General features: G+C 38.9%; 1 long non-coding RNA gene across 1 annotated transcript in view; it reads right to left on the reverse strand.

Moving 5' to 3' along the window:
• LOC137602279 (uncharacterized) overlaps positions 1-17,497 on the reverse strand; it is a 31,215-nt gene extending 13,718 nt beyond the window's left edge. The window contains exons 1-2 of the long non-coding RNA XR_011037148.1: positions 17,306-17,497; positions 9,131-9,271 (exon numbers count right to left, since the gene is read on the reverse strand). This is a non-coding gene — a long non-coding RNA (uncharacterized lncRNA). The remainder of the gene's footprint in view (positions 1-9,130; positions 9,272-17,305) is intronic.
• Positions 17,498-19,238: the final 1,741 nt, after the last annotated feature.

The raw sequence follows: 19,238 nt of genomic DNA on the forward strand, positions 1-19,238 counted from the left end.
TCTCTTCTATTGGTCCCACTTGTTCATAAACACATGCAGACCAACACTATTTTTAATGAGCTAATATTTTGTGACACAAAAACCACAACATCCGTCTGTAATTTCCCCAAATTATGTTTTTTTTCTGTGTGTAACAGCAACACGAACTAAAAAGCAACGCACCAGTTTCAGAACGGCAAAATCGGACGTATGAAAAGCAATTTTTAGCCTTCATATTATTTATTGTAACTAAACACGTCGCCAACAATTTGCATTTCAAAAAAAAATATTTAAAAAAAATCAACTACTCTTCGCAACATGCTGCAATTTATTTCCATTATAACCAGTGAAAACGAATGAAACAGTTTGTCGTAAGTGAAGCAGGTTCACTACAAATATAATATTTTTTTTCTTTCAGTTTTCTGATATTAAAAACATAAGATGCTCCTGCTACAGGTAGATGGACACTGAAAGCACCTGCGGGCCCGTGGCCTCCTGGTGGACTTTGGTCACTCTGCTACCCCCCAATAATCAGCGTAGAGCTACTTTTATTCAGCCAGCTGACCGATGAAATAAAGTTTGTTCCTCTGATCTGTTGTATTTTGCGCGCTCGGTGGCGCAAGAGTGAAAAGAGTAAATCTAAGTCAAACCTTGTATTTATTAAAAAAAAAAAAAACCCCAACAACTCCCATTCGCCAAGTGTGCATAAATAAATAGGAAAACTGAGAAAACATGAAGATAAACCAGGAACAATTAACCTCGAGTCGCTCGTGTTTCTGTTTTAAATAATTTGGATGAATAACGTCAGAGTGATCGATTAAAGCAGAAGAAGAAGAAGAAAAAAACTCCGTTGGTGTTTTAATTGGCCATAGATAATAAAATATCAGATCATAAAAGATCTTTAACAGCGTTAATACTAGAATTATTTAAAACACATATTTGCAAATATTTATATTTGCACTTCCAAATAGTCTACATTATGCTTTGCACTGATGTGCGTGCGCGGCGGGGAGGAGGGGGGGGGGCGCTCTGAGATTTGTGCGTGGATGAGATTGGTGTTGAGGAAGTGGGGGAGAGAGAGGGAGGGGGGGTTATCATGTCACTCAAATCTCCCAGGTTTCCATAAATAATTTTAGACTCGAACACAAGTGACGTCAGCTGTCATTTAACAAATTTTCGGCTTGAGTTCGAGGCTCCGACAAGGACGATTTATTTTCTTCTTGTTCTTATTCTTGTTCTTCCTTTTAAATTATGGTGTCTGCGATTTACTTCAGCGTTAAACTGAGCCCGCACGACGGCGAATGCTGTGACTTTATTCCCTTTTAATCATCTTGAGACTTCCTGCAAGTTGTCTGAGACAAACTGGCTTTTGGAGAGTTGAATCAGTGTCCGTGTGTACACGCCACATTCAACAAAAGCAGAGGCTAATCCACCTAATTTACACAATGCACAGGGCCCTGTTTACATGGGCTGTGCCCACAGAGGGCCTCTGTCTCGCCTTCCCTGCATTTCAAACCGGACGGACTGAGGTGCGCCTTGTCTCTTTTTCTTTCTCTTTTGCGCAAAAGGTGACTGAGCGCGCAATCAACCACCTCAAAGCAGAATAATGAGGCTCCACACAGAGAACAAAAAAACAACACACTCCTTTTGTCATTTAAAAAAAAAAAAAAAAACAGCTTCACGTATGGCTCATTTCATAAAATCATTATTTCTTAAGATAATTTTATGTTTTATATTCTAACGTGACGTTAAATCTATTGTCTGAAAAGTCGGGAAAGTGTAGGCGACCATTAAAAAAAAAAAGTTCCCCTCAGAAACATCCATCAGATAAAGAAGCGGGTTCATTCAGCCCATTTCCCCCTTTTGACAAGACCGTATGCATGGTCAACAAATCACTGCGCTCTGGCGAGAGGCCTTTTTTTTCTTCTTCTTTTTTTTTTTACTACTGTAATATAATTCAGTCACTTGAACTCATCACAGAAAGGAGCGTGTGAAGACGACTTCCATCCTGTACAGTATATGTAACGCAGGTGTGAATTAAAATGATTGACATGATTGAAACAGCTCTGAAAAAGTCTACAACTACCATCAAAATGAACCCCTGTGCGCGCACACGCACGCACGCACGCACACACACACACACATACACACACACACACACACACACACACACACACACACACACACACACACACACACACACACACACACACACACACACACACACACACACACACACAGACAAGCATTTCAATTCTTTCAGCTCAATCATTTATTGACTAATTAGGCAATAAATTCCTGGATCTATCAGCAATGCTATCATTACAGTCCTAGATTTCATCTTATCTCTGCCTTCCCCGTCTGCGGATGTGTTTTACTGTTTTCATAATTGATTTTTTTTTTCTTCTCAAAAGTAGGAGAAGGTAATTACTTTGGCACAGCTAGGTAGATCCCGGTGCTCAATTGAAATGTTCTGCTTTAATCCTCCATAAATCCCAAATGCCTTGACACGGAGATGCTTCAGGTGAGCGTCGCGCCGGGAGGGGCGGAGGACTTCGTCGTCATACACATAAAACAAGATTATCAGATCGTTATCATCGAGTGTTCCCCCACCAGCGAACATCAAATTCACAGCCCACATTCAAATAGTGTTGTTTTTTGAACATATTTTTCAGGTGTGTTTTTTTTTTTTTAATTTCTTTGGACTGACTGACTGTCAAGCAGGCGAGGTTATTCATTCAAATCTGTCAGACAGTGGTTGCATTATAAATTACATTTAATATTTCGTTATGATTTGATAAATAAAATCCTAAATTTAGTCCTAAAATTTATTAAAATGCACATTTTTATTACAGAAAATTAGATATGATTGAACACAACTCTCTTTTTTTTTAAATATAGTTTTTTCTTTTCTTGTGGGAGTAAATCTTGGCAGAAGTTTGAGCTTTTTGCTTGTCATGCACTGCCTGAATTTACCTTCCCAATAATTTAATTTGTAGTCACTAGGTATAAAAGGCAGAGTCTCAGCGTTGGCAGCTCCCATGTCAGTCTTTGCAGGAGTGGGTGACAGAGAACAGCAGAGGCAGATAGCATGCTAAAATCGCATCACTAGAGATCCCACATCAAAGTAGACCAAACCTCATATTGAATGAACTTTTAAGCCAGAAAAACTGTGTGACATCAGAGCACCTAAAATGTGACTGTCATGTTTTCCAAACTTCGCTGAACATGGGCTCAAAGACTTGAGAAGCATTCAATGGCAAGAAGTGTTCAAAGGAACACACTAAGATTAGCAGTCTTTGTCTTACAAGAACTTCAAAGACCAATTAGATTGAGAGATGGGTGTGACGATTTTGTCAAAAATAAAAATGATAGATATCATTTTGGCAGTGAGCAAACATGGCTGGGGATTTCACTCAAGCACAGCCATTGACAAGACACTGTCAGAAAATGTGTCATCTTCCGCAAACCTGCCAGTTGACAAGGATGCAGCTTGGGATTGAGACTGATCAATTCCCAAACTGCCAGCAAGACATCGCTCTGATAGCAGCACTTTTATTTTGTGAAGTCAAAAAAGTACTGTTCAGTTGAATATATTGTCAACTTTTTATTTGCATCACAAGACACAGTATCCCAAGATGCAGAAGTAAGAAAAACCGTGTGGCAAATTTTAGTACTATATTTATGGTTAAAAACTTTAAGCGCTTTGACCCTCCAAATGTCTGTAAATGGTATATGTGTGAGTGTGTGTGTGTGTGTGTGTGTGTGTGTGTGTGTGTGTGTGTGTGTGTATACATACATACAGTATAGATATATAGTACACATAGTGTTGCCATAGTGGACTCAAATTCACCACATCTATTTCTTGAGCTTCGACCATTCTTTGGAAAGTGCAATTTGATACTCAAAGCATTTTTCTCTTCAAAGTAGTTTCCTGTTGTGCGTTAGAACCACAATAGCGTCAATCTTGTACTTCCAAAGCCTCATCTCCGTGTCAGCATTGAGTGGATGTCTATATATGTTTCCAAAGAGATTTGAGGCTTTGATCGGTATGAAAACAGTTGGGAACATTATGACCGAACCTAAAGAAAATAAAAAATTCCATTTATTTTTGCAGCAGGAGAAATCTGACCAGGGATTTGTGAAATTGCTTTCATAAGCTAAAAATGTGTTTAATGTTTACAACATCTCAGAACATCAGTTGGAGCGATGAAAAGCGCTGCGTGAGCTATAAGAAGGAAATTCCCTAACAGCTGTGAATTACACATTACAACCAGAACTCCATAACATTTGTGGTGTAGGATACATAGATTATCTCTGAATCGATGGATTATAGCCCTCTATTTTGGCTCAAACCACATGTCCGTATACTAAAACCTGAGCTACCTGTGTCTGATCAATATGAAAATTTACCATGGAAATTAAGTTGTCAATTGACAGAAAACATATCCATAATTTTGATAATTAAGTCATTAGTTAAGTAGCAAAATTTCCAAGAGTGGATGAGTTTCCCTTTGTTCTTATCAATGTTAAAAAAAAAATCACATTTTAATTTATACTGTTTTAGATGTTTGGCATTGACTAGACAAAAATAGCCGTTTGGAGATAATAAATTGGCTTGTACAATATGTAAGGCACATTTTTAAAATTGATTTTTTTTTCCCAAAAATCAATTTAAAAAATAAAATGTTATTGATAAAAGAGCCAATGGAAATCCGCCAATGGCATGAATCGTGCATTCTTGTTTTCACCCACAATCATAGCAAAGATGGGAGGTTTTTTTGGTGGGTACGTTAAAAAAAAAAATCTCAGTGTTGTCCTGAACAATAACCATTTGAAAAGCTGCATTTGAAGCCATGCCGAGTGATCGGGAATAATCAAATGACAATAATCAGATGAAAAGAGAGGCAACCTCTATAAACTTTGTCATTCAACTATTCAATGTTCAATCATATCAGAGGTGTTTTGCATAACTATGAAACCCTGGTTCTAATCCTCAAAGGGTTTTGGGGGCTACTTGGCTTTGCACTGTAGTCATTCAAGGTCTCAACCCGGTAGGAAATATGGGCTGCCATAGCAACACAAAGATGGCCTTTAGAGGCTTAGCATAATTCTTCCCTAATAGAAAAATAACAGCGCCAAATCCCGTCCTTAGTGAACTAGCTTATTTGACAGAGGCAGACTCCCACCTGTGAAGCACATCGTCACTACACCAATGCGCTAAGACTATGATAAGATGAAAAAGGGCCAATCTCTGGATGGGGATGGGCGGCCTTAGCTCAAGCCAAATTCTTTCTCTTCTCTGAAGCTGAAAACAGCCTACAGTGCGTCTCTGGCTAGCTTTAGGTTTTTGAAGCTGGACTATAAGAGCTGCCAAATGAATTATATTCTCTGCTACTTAACTTTGAAGTGCTTAAGCCATACTCTGAGAAAAACTTTAGGTAGGAGAAGGCGGTTTATATAAGATCAGACCTTTTGCCGATGAGCTGTTTTTACTTCGTCGCTCTCATTTTAATGTTCTCGAGATACTAAAATGGAATCAAGATGTTCTAAATGTGCCTCCTAACCTCCCTCTCCCTTCTGGTTGTTGTCACAAAAATATCCCCCTCCCTTTGCCCATCCTCCCACTTTGTTGCCAGGTACCACGGAGATGGATTCTTGTCACTGTGTGAGTTGCATCAGGATGATGAGCACCGGGGAGAGAATACATTACCAGCATGCTTTAGAGTGGGAGGCATGTTAGTATCAGCCGCTACAGCAGTGCATGGCTCTCTGCTTATGGAATCAGTAATGACGAGCCGTACTCACCGATGTTGCAGAAATAGTGATTGTGCTAAAATCAAAGGCTTTGCGAAATCGCTACTGTCAAAGCTAGCCATGTATCTAAAATGATTGCCCAACAAGGATTTCTGTAAGAGGTATACGATGCTGTTTTGTCACACGCAGAGGCTAAAATAGAAGTAGAGAGAGAGTTGCCGTTGAGAGATTTGACGCTTCCTATGCTGTGCGCCTGAGTCAGCCATTTTTCACTCCCGCGGATTTCTGTTTATTCACTACATTCAACAGCTCGAGCTTCGTTGTTGCTGCGTCTTCCTGTCAGCATCCTAGCATCCAGCCACATTTAGCCTTTGTTTCAAGGGTAGTCCAGCCTGCCAGGATGAGTCCTACTCCACTTAGTTCTTGACTATGTTGTTGTGTCTTTCTCAGTGATGTTTTCTCTGATTTTTTTGGTTTTCAAAAACATAGTAAAGATAACAGCACAGAACTGAAAGAAAAATTATCATAAAATCATGTCCTTCCAGCTTTGGAGCACTACATGGCTTTATTTTCCATTAGGCATTATATCAATCTATATAAAAACAATTAAAGCTAGAAAGATTAATTGATTAATAACCTAATTTCAATGTGGATAAATCCTCCTTATTTTTTATCTGGTACTTGCCGTTGTGATAACCATAAGGCTCTTGTTTTAGCCCTCTAAAGGGACTTTTTTTGTCATGCAAATTCACCAGCTTTCTTTTCTTATCAATTCATCTTTTTTGCTGTTGGGCAAATATGTAAAATTCTTATATTAATATTCTATTCTCCCCAATTATATTAGGAGAAATTCAGTATATTGCCATAAAAATATTACCCTTTAACTTGCACTTTACTCCTTGAAATTCAGCTATTTCTATCTTTGAAACCACCAATGAAAACCTCTTTGCTGGATCCTCAACATTCCTGCGGCTTGCCTATATTATGCACTGATTCGCAGTGGAGTCTTCACACTGAATGGGCAATGACATCCATAATGGCCATATGCAGAACTGGATCTAGGTGTAGTGTAGTGTCAGTGGCTAGCTGAATAGCAAAATAGATAAATTAAGTCAACACTGTATGGACTGCTGTCCAACGAGAGGCCAGACTCTCCTCCCCCGAAGGGAATCCCATTGAACGTCAGACTGTAAGCCTCCTGTTTCAGTCTAACGCCAAGCACCTTTCTACATCAAAGCTGGCAGCGCACCACGTCTCAAAGATTCACATCTCCAGGAAAGAATGGCCTCTGCTGAGATGTGGACACCTCTGGCCTCATTTATCGTGCACGGTCCCCTCCCCCCCTCTCCAGGCCCGAATCCGAGGATATAGTGGCTATCTGACGAGATCACACAGAGGGGTTCAGGAACTTAAAGGCAAAGAGTTAGTGTGCATCCTACTAAGAGTCTCAAAAGAGTTCTATTAAAATACGTTCAATATGCTGGTCAGGATTTTCAAAGTGCTGCACACCCTCTAGCCCCGGCAAACTCAAAGGGCATCAGTACACATTCAGTAAGGGGAATCTGGCCCCCATTAATTTAATGAGTCCAGGGTATTAGCATGCCATAGCCAGCTGTGAAGTCTCCATTTTTTTCCATCTCTGGTGCAGTTTTAAGGAAAGATCCACCAACTTGGGAGTGACAATGGAGAGCAAGGAACGAGGTGCACTCATCTAATCTGAGATCAATTTCTAGCTGTCAGTCCTCAGAGGGCAATTTCCACTGGTTAAGTTGTCTGTGTGCTAGCTGGAAATCCAAATGAAGAATGCAGAGTGGCATTTTTACTGTCACCAGGAGAACTTTGCTGCCTCTTTATCATGATTGCATCTTCAGAAAACAGACATGAAACATATAAAAAAACAAGGGACAGGGGATTAGTGTTCGGAGACATATTTGCATAACATATTTGGAAACATGCTGTGGTCATTATAGCACTGTGAGCTTTTTTTTTTTTCTAGTAAATCCATGTCTACAGTCACTTCACAGTTAATTAGCTTGGTAAACACCAATGTTGCTCTCAGGCCTGACTTATAGAACAACACAGTCTGTCTCAATACAATGAGCTGACATGCGACTGATGGTCACCTGTAAGAGATTACAGAGACAGTGGAGTTTGCCAGGGCCTGTCAACCAGGAAGTAGCAGCTGCTGGAGCTAATTAAAGGCATAGTAACATGGTAACATAGCCCAGCTCAGGACCACATCAAACACTCTTCTTCATGCCAGCCTGGAGTCTCATCTCTGGGATGTTGAGGCCCTCTGTGACCTGTGTTGGGAGCCTGCTGGGCCTCAGGCCTGACCCAAAAGCTGTGAGGTGAATCCGAATGGGTCAGCATCCCTGTGGGGTGCACCTGGATCCGCCTTACCTGTCTGTGCATCTGCATACCAAAACGTGGCCATGCGGCTGAGTGGGTGTGGGTGCACGGTCTCTTTGACCCGCACAACAAAGCAAAAGAGGGATCCCGGGTGAGAGGTCAGGAAGAAAGAGGATGCTTAGCAGAAACACACATAAGACGCATTGGCTAAACATGATCAGAGGGACACATATGGCTCAGATGAGGGAGAACCAGATGCCCTCAGAAGTCCTGATGAAACATAAGGTTTAAGCAAACATGTTGTTTCAGAAGAATTCTGCTTACGTCATGAATTATTTAGAGACAAGCTTCAATTTAGAGCTGATAACGCTGCATTCATTTGTCAATCGACAGATTAAAACAAAAAAAAAATACTTATAAATACTCAGTTTTAAATTAAAAGCTCCGTCTGATGCCTGTTTTTCAAAGTAAAATCGATGTCAATTGCAGTGAGCACTCTTCCTGCACAGAAGTAACTGAAGCCCACAGAGGAAAGGTTGTTACAGCCAATATTTATAGACGTGATAAAAGAGAAATGATAGAAGAACAGGTAGTCAATTGGATTTCACTGGTTTGTCTGTCTCTTCTTTGAATCATTTGTCGAGCATTTGTATAACTAATTGTAAAAACATATATAAAAAATGAAACCTTTTCTTAAATGAAATTACTTGAATAATGAAACTGGATAAATTCATGGAAATAGTTTTATTTCGAACTAGAAAATATTTTGATACAACTCAATTTTGTGACCATAACTTAATCCTGAATGAATTTGTGTAACTAAATCAAACACTGCACCATTTTCACCATTTTCCTTTTCATATTTTTATTACTTTCTGTATCAAATACTTTCCTTATTACTGACTCCAGAGTCTATGCTTAATGGCGAGATGGTTTGACGAGTCTGTCCTGCATGAGTAGCAGTTGCAGCACTGACTCAACATCAAATCTAAAAGGAACGCAGCAGAAGCCAGTGGGTGTCGTCTAATTCCTGTGACCTTGCCTTTTCAGGTGGATGGTTCTGGCTGCTGCGCTGAGGCTCTCAGGGTGCTTCCTGCTGCCTGATCCAGTCAGATCCAGTCATCTGCAGTTGCATCTCACCTGCCTTTTATCAACGCACGAGCCACCTGAAGCATGTCTGCACCTGCCACACAAAGTTCAGATATATCAATCATGGGTTCATGTAGGGGGACCTGACGGACCCATATCAAGAGAGCATTTGTTCCAATTTCACCAGCATTTTATTCTTGTCTGCTAATATGTAATAATTGCATTGAAAAGTCAATCAAGTCCTTTTGGTTATTTTGTGCTCGTGCTGTATTGTTTGTCCAAGCAAAAATGAGAAAACTCATGCCAGATTCTAAGGACCTAATATTATTTTGCTATTGTGTGCAGCCCATGTTTTCTTTATGTCTGAATTACAGTGGAAGCAACTTTCTGCATCACATCTTTATGGCTTCATTTCAGAGTGATTGGTTGTAAAGGTCAAAGTGTGGCATTCTTGAAGCAATCATCTCAAAGTCTTTATACTTTCCACTGCCAAGCCCGTCTCTACCAGGCCTCCCCAAACGGAGGAGTCAGCAGATGTCTTTATAGAGCCGCCCAATACCAAATGCACACCCTGCATTCTTTGCCAGTTTCATTTTAGAATTTTTTTTTTTTTTTTTCTTTCAGATTATTATTATTCTTTCAAGCCAAGGAGCCATGTAAATTTGGTTCCTGAGGTGGATAATACTGACTCACTTCAGTCAGCAGTTTGAATTCATATTTCCAAATGACATATCCTGAGTGTACTTAGCTCAGTACACCCTATTATTCCACGGGCCTGGTGATTTATACAAACTGACGTAAGGCGTTTCAACATAGTTTGACCTTTATGAAGTCAGACCGACTGAGAAAGTTTCAGAGATCTCATTCCAGGAATAGTTTCCCTAATGTAATAGTCCTAGCTTGACTGAATTGCCCCAAACACTGGCACACGAAGAGGAAAAATCCGATTATGTTGAAAACATGTGTTGTTGATGAAGAGCGGGTTTGAAATATATTTGGAAAAACAAACGTGCATTTTTGCACATATCAGATCGCATTAAGCAGAACACTCCGTCTGGACTTTTCTGTGAACTTTAAAAACAACACATTAAAAACCATGATTCAAACCATGTGATGATGTGAAAGTTACTGTTGGAATAAAAATACATGATGTGACGGATATCATAGGTTAACACGTTTTACATAATTTATAATTTGGAGGTACTTGAGTGGTTTTATTTAATCCTATTTTATACCCCCATATAAATATTATACATTTTACCCCCAAGGGTGCTTCCCTATTAGCTTTAATGTGTGTTTCCTTTTTAGATGACTGTATAATTAATTAAATTAATAAAAATTTGAGGACTAATTTAAGGCCACAACATTTTTCATTATAAATTCATTAATTATTTTCGGTGTATATGAAATGTCAAAAAGTAGTTTCCAAGTTTTGTAAACTTGACATGATTTCCCCTCCCCCTTGAAATGATGTGCCCCCCACAAAAATAAATTAAAAAAAATTAGATGTTCTATCTTAAATGGTAAAAATACAGGAAAACAGTATTTTACTGTGAAAAGAATGATTATATTCAGTGTTCATAAATAAGCAGTAGACTGCCTTTAACTACCTGACAATACATAAAATAGACAAAATTATTTATGCCCTGCACAACTATATAATTAAAATATTGCTCATAATGAAGTCTTTTGATGAAAGATATAATAAAACCATAACATCCTTATAAAATTGTGCTTATTCATATGCAAAAAATTTGACTTCTACCCTAAACAAAAGGTTTCTACAGTTCTTCTGCTACGTTTACTAAAGTTAAGCTTGTGAATGGCTCCATTCGTTTTAAAACTAACTTTTATGGCCTGAACATGGCAACATCAATCCATCTACCCATCCATCCATCCATCATGATCAAGCAGCATGTATTTTTCAGAACTGTGAGCCCCACCTGGGTGCCATCGGGGTACTATCATGCCAGTTGTCTGTCACCCGTATTGCTGCAGAAGGTGGCAGACTTGCTAAGGCTTGAGTATTCATAAATTGAGCTGTCAAAATTAGCAGGGTTTGTGGTTTGTTTAAAAGGCGATATGGGTCATGAGCTGAGGCAACGATTAAGACCCAAGAGGAATACCATCATGGTCTTCTAAGAAATTATTCATTACATTATGTTGTCATGTCGAGAAAACATTTGTCATTTAATTCTCATTACCATGTAAAATGACCTGGCAGTTATGAGAGCTAATTATGTCACATTACTGTTTGAGTAAGTCACATGATAGTGTTAATGCTCCCTCCTTTATGTCTGTCCCTACCTTTGATAGTGATCGCGTTAATGAAAACTCTGTGCATTCACTTTTTATTAATTGGCCACTTTGCTGGTGTAATGACATGATGATAGGGAGGTGTATGTGTAAGATGTTTGTGTGTATGTGTGAGTGTGTGTTTCAAGTGGTGATGTTAGACTTGTGCACTTGGCAAGTGTTTTTTCTTCGCTCCATTTGGTGACAGATTGGGTTTAAATAACATTACATTGTCACAGTTGTGACTCACAAGCCTCAGTGTTACAAAGTCAGGGTGAGGTTTCGCACTTCAAATAATGAAGGAGAACCAATTCTAGTTGCATCGTCTTTTAGTTTATCGCTTACTACTATGCCTAATTGGGGACTCAATGAAACAACCTTCAGTGCGGTTCTACTACTGTCAATTAGTCACTGGTCCTCTGCAAAGCCCATTCATTAGCCACCAGTGATCCAACCACTGCTTATCTATCTTATGCTAACACTGTGCTACAGACTGAAACTACAACCTTGTGGGAGACATTTTGCAGAAATGTCTAAAATACTATCAGAGCATATGCAATTTTTTATTGCATATATATATATATATATATATATATATATATATATGCTATTTTTTATTGCATATTTATATACATATATATATTTATACACATATAGATAGACAGATAGATAGATAGATAGATAGATAGATAGATAGATAGATAGATAGATAGATAGATAGATAGATAGATAGATAGATAGATAGATAGATAGATAGATAGATAGATAGATAGATAGATAGATAGATAGATAGATAGATAGATAGATAGACAGACAGATAGACAGATAGGTATATAGATATACATAGATATATACAGTACATATAGATGAAGATAATGCACTCTGGGCATTTAGTGCAGCTTTGATTTAAATTTTGCACTTGCTCTCTAAGATAGTATATATTACTCTTGGCCCTGCCCCTCTTCATCAGCCATGTTTGTTTTTGCTAGTGTTGTGCTATCAAAGGCTAACTGCTTTACAGCACCTCCTGGTGCTCCTCAGGAGGAAGCCTTTCCTTTTGGAATAAAATATTCAGCCCACACATTTAAAGGTAATAACAACAGACTGTGATTCTATGTGTTATCAGCTCATTCTGCTTTCTTGTAAGAAGACAGGCTGAGATCCAGGATCTGTTTTATGGTATTACTTTTCCAAATTGACTTCACTTATTTTCTCCTCAGCGTCATTTATTCTCTAACCGCCATGCAGGGAAACTAATTTATATTGCAGATGAGTTATTAATAGCTTTTGGGGTACTGATTTATTGGCATGTGACCTTAAGCTATTAAGTTGTGCTTATATACTCCTTCAGTGCACTTGCTTTATCCTTCGCTGCCTGTCCTTGAAATCCAGGCCTTACTTTGAGGTGGGGCAGCGAGGAGGTATGACGGCTGTCAGTGCTGGGGCTGGGGTGCCATCTCCAGCAGTGCAAGAAAACTAATAAAGATGCACAGTAGTAGCACCCCTTTGACCAAGCAATTGGATACCTAAAAAACCATAAGCAAGCTGCAGGACATTGGCAGTTGTATTCCCCGTTACATAACGTCGGTTAATTTTTACTGAAAGGAACACTGGTCCCACTCACTTGTGCTGGTCAATTCTAAATAAAAATAAATAAAGTTGATGTTGTTTATTGCTTTTAAAAGATTTGCCAATTTTGGTGTTTAATATTCCACACTACTTTTACGGTAAAAATGTAAATCAAACTTAAGTTTACAAACTCCCCTCCCGTTGAAAGTTGCATGCATTTTAGCCTTCAAATATGACAAAGTCCATCAAATAAGCATCATTTTGTATCTGCACAAGTCAGATATTATCAGGTGTGTCATCTTTGCAAATACTGAGTGACATGCTGCATAAATTCCCGTAACAAATGTTGAACACAGCAGCACCCTGCTCAGACAAGTGCTGTGATGTCATGTGTCATGTTGGCAGGACAGATGATGCTATAAACAACCAAAATATATAGCAACAATCAGAATAGAGTATTGATACATACCAAAAAAATTATTCAAATGCAACCCAGATATGACAGATTTAAAGTGAATTCTGTGTGGGGCCGGAAAACAGACACCGAAAAGCATTAATCCATCAATGTTCGCTTGAAAACGTTTTCCACAAAAACTAGGAACTTTTATTAATTTTTGTTGAAAAATGAATATATATAAAAATTAATTTAACCTCAAATTATAATACACAAGATTGCCTAAATTATATATATACAGGAGAAATCAGTCTGAAGACTGACCAGCAAGATTAACACTCATAGAACTAAAATATAACATGGTTTAATTTGATGGTGTGAAATTGGAGCGCCTTCGAAGAATATCCACAAAAACCTCCTCCTTATTTATTTCTCATCAGTGGTGTGACTCCGACATGTCCTTTTTGTCCACTAGAATTATGGGTGGACTCATTGAAGATACATTTAAAGAATTGTGTGACCAGAACCTTCAGGTGAATCAATTTCACTCAACAAATGAAAAGTAGAGCCTCTTTGTTATAAACAGGCCTCTTTTATAAACTAGAACACTTTATAAACTAACACTTACAGATATCCTCTTCTCTGTTTCTTATTTTTTTTATTTATTCCAAGTTCTAACCAACATTTTAAATGAAAAGCTGAATTTTTACAGACTTTGGATTAGGTTTTTTTTTCTACACCTTTTTGCATGATAGGTAATTTATTTTGAATCTTAAACATTTCTTTAATGCAGAAACAAATTACTGAAATATTTATATAATAAATTAAAATGTTGCAATGTTTTTTAAATAAAAAAAGAAATTTTTTTTTAATTTTTTTACTTAAATTCACTAAGATTGCACAACATGTGGCATTAATTTAATCTGGCATTGTTTGTTTTTTTTCAGCGTTACAATAAGCACAATATAATGATTTAAAAATAAAGATGTAGGTTTATAGTAGGTGATTATTTCAAAATAAACTCTACATAAAGTTTGTCTAATTGTTAAAGTGCTGTCCCTTGAAAAATCAGATGCATATTAATAAGATACATTTGGCCCATTTAATAAATGATTTTGAAAGCCATTCATGACAAAAATGTAATTTCACAATAAAAAAGGAAAATCTTTATCATATGCGCATGAACTTGTTTTTGAGCAAAGTACTTTTGACAAGTATAAAGTTTTAGACAAATGCACATTATGATGTTTCAATACTAATTCCTGCAGATGGAGGGAAGGAAAAAAGTTATGTGAGATATGCTCAAGTTTTCCAGCTTGCGTCAGACAAATGGTTTCTGAAAGAACAATGGGAAAGTGATCAGGCATACTTTGTGTTTGTTTAGCTGTTTGTTAAAGAAGCCATCTGTTTGTGAATTTCTTTGTTATTCTGTTTAATTATTTTTACATTTGCAGAACTTCCTGTGCTTCATCAAAGGACAATGAAATTCATTAGCACTCAATTTCTCAAACTGGCAGAAGATTGTTTTATTTCCAATTCTTTTCATTTCTTCAAGGGACATAGTTGAGAATGGGAGGCTCTCGTCACAATCTAACAGTATACACTGATAAATAAGAACCACAGCTTTTGATCAAAAACCTGTGACTCAAATCAGATGTTTCTCTCAGATTGAGACATGAAACTTCTCTCAATCTACAGACTAAAAGGCCACCATCTGTTTTGTGTGCTCATGTAGAGAGGATATTGAACTGTCAGCAGTAGGAGTCCCTCCTACCTATCAGGACACACACCCCCACAGCTCAAACCTCCAAATCAAACTAATCTTTTTAATTTTATTCACATCAATGGATCTTCTGCATTGAAAATATGAAAAACGAACATTTGTTAATTTATAGAAACACGTTGTATTAAAGCAAAATACTGGAAAGTGTCCACAAAACTATATTTTATAAACAAGTTATGGATTAAGTTATAAATTAGTGATTAAAACAATGAAAATACTCAATGCAATTTCCTTTGCATTTTAAAGCTTTCTTCTTTTGTTACTGCTCTCTTTCTGTGAGAAGAAATTGTCAAAGAAACTTTAAACATTATAGAGCGCACTGTAAAACCCCTGAAATATATTCACCTCCATAAGCTACACTTTAAAATCTTAGATCAATAGGAAAGTATGCTGGGAGAGAAAGTTATCAGTCTTATCTATCTCTCACATGGGTTCCCAAAGTTAACGCATAGGGATAAAAAAAAAAAAGAAGAATAGAAAAATTGAAGACATTCTTTGTGTCATCCTATGAAAGCTTTCAACTGCAAAGACTCAAACAGACTTTCATATGAAGCTGTCACATTTTACTCATCTCATAACTCACACAATTCTGTCTGAAAATATTTACATGTTCACTCATTCTGATAGCGAAATCTTTGGAAATTCTAACAGAAATTGCTTTTCTATGTGGATCGTTAATCTCTAAATTGTTTAAGTTTTAAACAATCCCATGTTTGAAAAAATTAAATAAATCAAGAAACATTTTAAATTTCAATCTGAAACTGTGCTGAAAACCTTTGAGCGAATAAATCGCAGCCAAAACTGCATATTTGAGAAAAAAAAATGCGCTGGAGGAGTCATTCTAAATGTTCCAAATGTAGTAATTACAGACAGTACAAAAGGTAGTCAGCAAAAAGACGAAAACAAAAGCTTCAGTGTTTAGAAATACGTATGCTACCTCCAGCAAGCCCTCAAAGAATATCAGCTCCATCGTCATCCTTCCCTGTTAGCTTAGCAACAGCGGCCATTTTGTCTGCACTCGCATTGGTCCAAATTTTATTCTCAGGTCATGCTACATTTATGTGAAATTCCGGTTAAGTGATGGCAATGCCGTTTTCGAAACATCTCCCATCATCCAGATCTCCTAATTTCATCCTTTAAAAAAGATACAGGATAGAAATTGTGGCTTGTACGAGGAAAACGTTGTGCATGTTCAGAGCAGTAATGCTTTCATTTCCTCTACCAGTGTTCATCATTAACTACATGGCGATCAAGAAAATGTACATGAAGACGGTACACATTTGCATGCATACGTGTAGAATGGGTGAACATGCACACATACGCACAGACACTCGCGCACAAACCGGAATGAGCTGATCCTTTCCTTAGAGTCTGCATCAACCACCCGCAGCTCCCTCCACCATACTACGTAACCAACCACAGGATGCGTACACCCAGCTATCCAGAGGTCACCTTGGCTTGTTTACTTGACTGCAGTGGATGCACAGTGTTAGAGTGGAACACCACCACCTACAACAGCTCACTCACTAATTCAGGATCAGGTCTTACCTCTTACTGGATCCCTGGTCAGACTTTATGGGTAAGTAGCATAATCCCTACTTTTTACTCAGGTTAACTGCATCATGGAGAAAAAGTGTTCGACAGACCTCTGAACATCTCCGTCTACCCTCCTTGAAAAATATATATTATAAACAACTTTGTTCTTCTATAACTCACTTTCAACTTTTTATAATTATTCAGTGCAGAGTTTTCTTTGATTTTTACTTTGTATTTACAAGTTGATATCATGTTGTGCCCAAAACGCCAATTTTCAGAGCTTCAAATAGAAATTGCCACACTGAATGTGACGGAGAGAGTCACTTTTTTTTAAATCACTGCATGTTTTTGAAAATATATCAAGTCAATAAAAGACGTTATAAATCTAAATCATCCTGAAATGTTCATCGTGTCTTCATTTAAGAGCTTTATGGACCCACTGGCACTTTACAGGCTGAGCAATAAATCCTGAACGCTTTGAGTGTCTCATACATACCAGGTACTAACTCTGCGACTGTATGTTGCCCAACACTGCACATACAGACACTCACCTCTGCACTGCTGAACCACACCACTAAGGAAACACTGCCTCGTCTGATTCAGGTAAGGTCCAAAACGTCCATGTTAATGGCACAGAGGGGTAAAAAGACTGCCTGGGAATGAAGCCTGGATACTCGGCTTTCTGTGTTTCCAGAGAGTTGCCCTGACCACCCTGGTAAATATAAGAGAGCAAATCCTTTTCAGTTTGAGAGTATGACACAAGCCTGCTACATAAATCAGTGCGGGCCCAGCCCGGCACAGCCTGGGAACGCCATGGGAGAGGTAGGCGGCACTACGGTAAGGTTTTTGGGGAAGGATTATGGATTGAGACGTACAGCTGGGAGGCTAAAGTTACACTTTTCATTACCACTTCGAGGGGGTCTTGGCTGCCTAGAAGCCAGTCAGATTTGTGAAGACCTCTTGCTGCCCTTGGAATGGTTGTAATTCTACCGGCACTTTCTTCACCTGAGGACAATTGTTCTTGATATGGCAAAAGCAATTTGGCAAAATGCAATGGGAAATACTGTTTTTCATTTTTCCTTTCTTTTGTTTTGCCAATGGAAGAATGCACAAAACAAAAAAAAAAAGAATGAGTGGAGGGCATTGTGAAAGTCCTCATTCACCAAAAGACCAGAGTAAAGAGAGAGAGCAGTGTGCCCCCTTCTGGCACTTTTCTTCTTTCCGTCTTTTCTTCTTTTTTCCCTGGTGTATGGAGATGTGAAGAAATGTCTTTTGATCAACTCTGACAGAGCCTGGGCCATGTGAAGAGGGTGGCTAGTGGGACTCTGCCAATCCATGCAAGGCAAAAGTGTTCCTAATAAGAGAGTAATAAGCTAACGAGAGCCGGGTGTCTGTCTGAACCACATTCTGGGCACTGCATGTGCCAGCACACCCAGTGCCTTCTGACGTGTACCCGACGTGGCGAACAGTCTTTGGACTGCTTGCCAGGCCACTGCGTTTCACCTGGCCTGTCCCATATGCTCTCATCATTGGTGCAATAGCCTGCAATTTATAGCCCTCGTGGGCAAAGACAAATTAAAGTGGATATTTTTGATTTCTGATTTCATACGTATCGCGGAATTGTCAGTGTTGAACATTTACCATATGTTTAAAAATTCTTTGCTGAAAAAATATATGGGCGTGGAAAAAAGAAAGTGTAAAGTGGATTCTCTCCAAAGCAAATTTGTCTCACCTTGCCCACACATCAACTTGGCCTATTTCCACAACTGACTGCTTCCATTGTATATGTGGGTTTGAAGTGGTCACATATCAAAGGGCTCTGTCTCAGCAGGGTAGATTCTCTGGTACGTCGTGCAGCACAACAAGAAGATAGTTATCTCTTACAGCTTCTCACTGCTGCATCCCAGCCCAAATAAACACATCACCTCCACTGCAGGGGGAGGAGGACAACAGTACATCTGCCAAACCCCTCTCTTTTCCCGACACAGCAGCAGCACCGGCCAAGTTCGCAGTGCTGCAGGGCATCTTGTGCATGGACAGGTGCACTGTTGGTGGAGTTAGGCCTGGTTTAATTCCTGTTTCTGGGCTGGTGCTAAGTGCTGGATGTGTGAGGGTTACTGAGGACTGGCTGGCCAGACTTTAATGGTGTGTTGGTGAGTCTTGGGCTGAGCGCTGGTAATTACAGTGGAGAGAAGGCGATTAGGCGGTGCTGAGCAGCCCAGCGAGGAGGACGGGCCCACGCCCAGCGGGGAGGGGAGTCCTGCCACGGGAGGGACCAATCAAGTGTAAAGCAGAGCGCAAACCCTGGGCCTTGGTTCAGTGGGAAACGGCTTGGCCACTAGTTCAGAGCGCCGCAACTTTCACGGATTAGTAGAAACACTATTCTGAGGACTGAAAGGAGGAACACAGCACGGAGGCAGCATCAATGCATGCGTGCACACACACAAACACACACAGAGTCCCACAGTCTCTCGTTTTCTTTTT

This window comes from Antennarius striatus, chromosome 10, assembly GCF_040054535.1.
Source record: "Antennarius striatus isolate MH-2024 chromosome 10, ASM4005453v1, whole genome shotgun sequence".
NCBI classification, from domain to species: Eukaryota; Metazoa; Chordata; class Actinopteri; order Lophiiformes; family Antennariidae; genus Antennarius; species Antennarius striatus.